This window comes from Mustela putorius, unplaced genomic scaffold (genome assembly GCF_011764305.1).
Source record: "Mustela putorius furo isolate JIRA1106 unplaced genomic scaffold, ASM1176430v1.1 tig00001069_pilon_pilon_pilon, whole genome shotgun sequence".
Taxonomy (NCBI): domain Eukaryota; kingdom Metazoa; phylum Chordata; class Mammalia; order Carnivora; family Mustelidae; genus Mustela; species Mustela putorius.
Genome location: NW_025421558.1, coordinates 2,167,051 through 2,173,420, shown reverse-complemented (window position 1 = coordinate 2,173,420; position 6,370 = coordinate 2,167,051).

Here is a 6,370-nt window from a genome sequence, read left to right as displayed (position 1 = left end):
TTCCTTCAGCTGTCTTAGGTATGGCCAGGTCTGACACCAAGACTGGTACTTTGAGAGCTTCCTGGAAGGTGCAAGCTGAAGGCACAGAGGGTGTAATGGACCTCTAGGGCTTCCTTGGGTCCTCTCTTTTGGTCTCTTTCCCCCACGTGAGTGACCTCCACCCATTCGGACTGGATGTGCTCACACCTCTCCGCACCTGCCCCTGCCCTTCTCCAGCCTCCCCCCAGGAACCCTGGCCTCCTCTTCCAGTGAGAGTCTCCTCCTGTCTTATTCCTTTAACATTCTTTCCTGGGGGGAAAATACTAATGGATTGGTGGATTGGAACCACCATAAGTAATACATAAGCAGTGTTTTCCTTGTGAGAAATGCTTTCAGTTTTTTAGAAGATAACCCTTTTAATCATGTATAAGGTGACTCTGAAGTAACTTTAAAAAGTTTAAAAGAAAAATGGAGTTTGTAAGCCCCAAATACCGTAACATCTTCGTATTTGCTTTTCTGTCCCCTTTTAATCCTTCTTTACACAGAAATTTTTTAAAAAATCAGTCTGAATCTGAATTAATAAGCCTTTTCAATGGTAGCCCACAAAAGTTGCCTTAGCTAATTATCCTGAGCTCATCTGGACAGCTCTTCTCCCACGAGGAGTCTTACGTGATTTTAAGGGCTCACACTCTGATACAGCAAATCTCCATGGACTTTTGCCAGAGGATTAACATTTTAAAAAATTTCCATCCACTGCAGATTGGTATTTTGGTAAATAAAAATGAATTAGAAAAATTAAACTTTAAAGGGATACCAAACAAAAACCCTCCCATTTTATGATAATAGACATAAAATTGGCTATCAAGCAAACATTTCTGGATGCTGCTGCTTCTCTCTCGTCATGAGCTAGTTCAACAGGACCACGCTGAGCGGAGCAGAGAGCGCATGCACAGGGACGACCTCCTGTTCTCTTAAACTTCATCTGAGGAGAGTAGAACAGTTGAAGACTGACACCATCTTCATATGCATTCCTGTCTCCATTATTTTAAATCACTGGGTAGTGAAGAGCCATGACCCACTACAGAAACTGAGGTAATGGTGGGGGAGGGGCAGGAAATGGCAGCTCTTGGGCCTTGTGTCGATTCACATTTTCCAGCTTATTGTTGCAGCCTGAATAACCTGGTGTTGGAAAGAGGCGCTGTGAAACTTGGGAGACCAGTTGGAGAAAACCAGTTAGTCCCTCACTCTGTGTTCGCAGGCCGGCAGGAGCATCGTTCAGATGTCGGTTCTCCCTCTGCTCAGCTGCATCCATTTGGCAAGGCTGCCCCCTCGAAGCCAGTTCCCTTGGGTGTACAGCGAGGACAAGGATGCCCCCTGCTCACCTCAGTGATGGTTCAGAGGCCTCCCTCAGTACAGTTGGTAAGGGGCATGAAATTCCAAAGTGCTGTGCAGATACCAAACATCAAACGACTCTAAAAGTCAAGCGTTTTCGAATTTGGGAAGCAGTGAAGATGCCACCTGTATTTTCATTTACCAGTAGGAGAAAGCATTTCAGAATGTCCTGCATTGTTCACATTCACAGATGGTAAAGACTGAGTGCATCTGTGGCCATGAAAATTGTCTTTTTCTCCAGCTCATTTTGATAGCCATGCTGTGTGGTCCGTCTCCATACCTTCATTCTCCCTTCACTTCCTGCTCCACGTCTTCGCGGCCTTATGTACTTGGGGCCAAAGGCTCTTGGAATTGCACTTTAGGATGGGAACGGACATCATAGGTCATTCATCCCCAACAAACCCTCCGTCTGAAATAGCAAGCACCGGGACGTGCGTGCGACTGACACTCCATCAGTGACCGGAGCTTGGTCTTTGTTCTAGAGCTTGCTGCTTCCTGTCTACCGGTCTACTTCCAGAAATTCATCCTGGAGGCATACTTCACAGAGCACAGATTCACAAAGACTGCTGTGTAAGGGTTATCAAGGAGGTCTGTAAAAGTGAAAGATGAGACCAATCTAAATGTCCAAATGAGAAGGACTACATTATAGTAATAAGGGAGCCTCAAATACCGGTGCTCATTTTTAGATCTCTAAAAGTTGAGCTCAAAGGGCCAAGGAGTTTTTCTGCTCCAAATATGCTGGTTCTCTTTGATTAGGAACCAGGAAAACTTTTGCATATTATGTATTTGTTTCCCTGTTTACTGATCATAAAACATTTGTTGCAGAACAGACTATATTTGGCTTGAAATAAGGGATGAAGGAGATTTTTGAGACAGAAAAGTAGCAGACATAGAACAAGGTAGAGAGCCCAGAAATAAGTCCACACTTAGAGTCAATTAATCTATGACAAAGGCAGCAAGAATATATGGGGAAAAAACGGTCTTCAATGAACAGAGTAGGAAAAACCAGATCACTTTCTTACATGATACACAAAATTAACTCATATGGATTAAAGATGTAAATGTGAGACCTGAAACCATAAAACTCCAAGAAGAACACATACGCCATAATCTCTTGGGACATCAGCCTTAGCAACGTATTTATGGATATGTCTCCTCAGGCAATAGAAGCAAAAGCAAAAATAAACTATCGGGGCTTCATCAAAACAAAAAGCTGTACAGAAAAGGAAACCATGGACAAAACAAAAAGGCTGCCTACTGACGATATTTGCAAATGACAGACTCAATAAGGGTTAATATCCAAAATATATAGAGAATTGATAGAATTCCACAACAGAAACCCCCCAAAACAACAAAAAAACTGACCAGAAAAAGGACAGAGTATCTAGATAGTTATTTTTCCAAACAAGAAAAAGACAATAAACCCGTGAAAAGACTCAACATCACTGATGATTAGGGAAATGCAAATAAAACCAGAGTGAGATAGCACCTCCCACCCATCAGAATGGCTAAAATCCCAAAGGCAAGAGCAAGTGTTGGTGAGGGTGTGGAGGAAAGGGGGCCCTCGTGCATGGTTGGTGGGAATGCAAATGGGTGCAGCCTCTGTGGAAAACAGTATGGAGGTTCCTCAGAAAACTGAAATTAGAGCTACCATGTGATCCAGTCATTCCACTGCTAGATATTTACCCAAAGAAAGCGAAGAGATGCGCACCTGTGTTTGTTAAAGCACCATTTACAACAGCCAAGGCATGGAAGCAGCAGTGTGCATCCACAGATGAATGGATAAAGATGACGGTGTATATACACAATGGACTTACTCAGCCATAAAAAAGGGTGAGATCTTGGCATTTGTGAGAACATAGACACAGAAGGTATAATGCAGAGTGAAATAAGTTAGAGAAAGAGAAATACCATAGGATTGGAATCTAAACACAAAGGAACAAACTCTTAGAGGACAAATGAGTGGTTCCCAGAGGGGAGGTGGGCGGGGGATGTGGGCCGTAGATAAAGGGGATTAAGAGGTACAAACTTCAAGTTCTAAAATAAGTCACAGATTAAAAGTACAGCACAGGGAATAGTCAATATTGTGATGACATTATTATGGTGACAGATGGTGACTGCACTTACCGGGGTGAGCACCGAGTAATATATGGAACTGCTAAATCATTGTTGTACACCTGAAACTCCTAGAACATTGCACGTTGATTGTACATCAAAACAGAAACCAATGCTTCCTGAGGTTAAAAATGTACACTTTGCTTAGAATCTTGACTGCATTTATTTATTAAAGTTTTTATTTATTTGACAGATCACAAGTAGGCAGAGAGGCAGGCAAAGAGAGAGGAGGGAGCAGGCTCCCTGCTGAGCAGAGAGCCTAATTAGGGGCTCTATCCCAGGTCCCTGGGATCATGACCTGAGCTGAAGGCAGAGGCTTAACCCACTGAGCCACCCAGGCACCCCCTTGGCTGCATTTATTTGTGTGATTAAAAAAAAAAGGAGGGGGGTGCCTGGGTGGCTCAGTGGGTTAAGCCTCTGCCTTCAGCTCAGGTCATGATCCCAGGGACCTGGGATTGAGCGTCCCACATCAGGCTCTCTGTTCAGCAGGGAGCCTGCTCCTTCCTCTCTTTGTCTGCCTCTCTGCCTACTTGTGATCTCTCTCACTCTGTCAAATAAATAAATAAATAAATAAATTTAAATTAAAAAAAAAAAAAAGCCATGTCTAGCTCAAGGCATTAAGAGAGTTTTCACTGGAAGAAAGCAGAGACTATTTCTGTAAAAGGATAAGACAAATGATCTCTGTCAAATAAATAAAAAATCTTTAAAAATCTTCTAAAAAAAAAAAAAAAGATTAACCCTAAGGGGCAGGAAAAAAAAAGTAACATATAATCTGAAAAACTTCCTGTAATTTAGTGAGTATACCAAGTTGCTAAGGCCTGTGGCATGATTTCACCTAAATGCATTCACAGCATTTGACTCAGTTTACAAGTACTCCCAATCCAAGCCCATTGGGACCCCCCCCCCCAAAAAGGCAGCAATAGAGAGTTAGTATCTGTGTTTGGTATTTGAAAAAGCCCAAAGGAAATCTTACACTTACCCCACAAAACTTCATCAGGTTGCTTTGCCAAAACACCATGAAATCAAAGTGATACCCCTGATTATTTCATTTTGACCAGGAATTGTATTTAAAAAAATTTTTTTTGAGGATTATTTTTCTTAATAATCTCTATATCCAACATGAGGCTTGAACTCATGGCCCCAAGATCAAGAGTCACATGCTCCTCTGAGCCAGCCAGGCACCCCTGACCAGGAATTCTAAATGACACTTTTATATTATTAATAAAAGCAGAAAATTAAATTATTATTTAATACATTCATTTTGGTTAGTAAAATATTCTTGTAGACCATGAGGGACCTGAAGGATAAAGACTTAGTATTTTAAGGGCCAGACTCACCTGCATAATCACAGGTCTGTTGCATCCAAGGAATTCAACCTCCCTCTGTGTCCACATTATAAGGTCCAATCTACAGCAAAAACTTCAGATTTATTTTACATGAACAATGCTTTTTCTTCCTACCCCAAATGGTCTCTGATAAGCTTCACCATAAAACCCACCAATATGAGAAAACAATGACTCTGAAGTCCTGAAAGAGGGAAGGATTCCTAGGAACAGGGCTAAAAGTGTAAGGGCCTATTTAGCCAGAGCGATGCCATCCGGTTAAATAATGACTTTGTTGTTTATACAGTAAAACTTAAACTGTCCCTACCCCCCACTTCTCCCAGGGGACTTACTTAAAACAAATACTGGAAACTAGTCCCAGGTAACAAAGCCCAAATACAAGGGTGGGTCAGGCCAGGTGGAGGTATTCAACCAGTGGGGGCACATACTGTCTCCTAGCCACCAAGGAGTATGGGCCCCACCCTTTGGGCACCTTTTGGACGCCAATTCTGACCAAGGTGATAGGCTAGTTCAAATATCTACTATAGGGTATATTGTAATTCAGTTGGTCACTTATGTGTGACCTAGCAGGACCGTGCAGTTTTCTCTGTTATAATCTCATTGGCTACCTGTGCGTGACCAGGCCCAACCCCATGGCCTTTGCCCTTTAAAGCTAGTCTGTAAGGCAGAGGGTCGTCGCCTCTTTGCAAGAGATGTCCCTGGCCGGTCAGTTTGATTCTTGATGCTTGGCGTGAAATAAAGCTTTGCTTGACCTTTGCTTTGTATCAGTCTCGCTCCTTTGACCATGGACCCAACAAAAGCATTAGTTAACAAGAAGAGGAAAGATGTATTTAGAAAGATGTATTTTCGTAGCTATCATTTGGAAGAAAAGTGATTTTTTGGTGAACAAGTGGAATGTATCGATGCTAGGGACTACATGGTGCAGGCAAGAAGAATGAAGTTTAGGAATAAGTAGAGACACAAAATTCTGCCCAAGAAACATGAAGGGAAAGCAAGCAAATTGTAGGACAATGTGTATAACAGAATCCCATTTGCCTGAAAGGAAAATGGCCGACTACTGCGACGTGTGACTTGTGTATGCAGAGACACGTTCATATATGCCTAAGTCTAGAACGATGCTATTGTTTTCTCTGAGGAGAGGTGAGGGAGGGAGAACTTTAGAGTTTATATAGGCTCCGGTATCTTTTTAATATTTTTTAAAAGATTAATTCATTTCACATAGAGAAAAGAGCAAGCGGGCAGACAGAGAGGGACAAGCAGACTCTGCACTGAACCTGGCACCAGTGGTGGGGCTTGATCCCACTTCCCTGAGATCAGGACCTGAGCCAAAATCAAGAGCCTGACGCTAGGTGCTGTGGTATCATTTTATTTATTTTTTAAAATTTTATTTATTTATTTGACAGACAGAGATCACAAGTAGACAGAGAAGCAGGCAGAGAGAGAGAGGAGGAAGCAGGCTCCCCGCTGAGCAGAGAGCCCAAAGCGGGGCTCAATCCCAGGACCCTGGGATCATAACCCGAGCTGAAGGCAGAGGCTTTAAC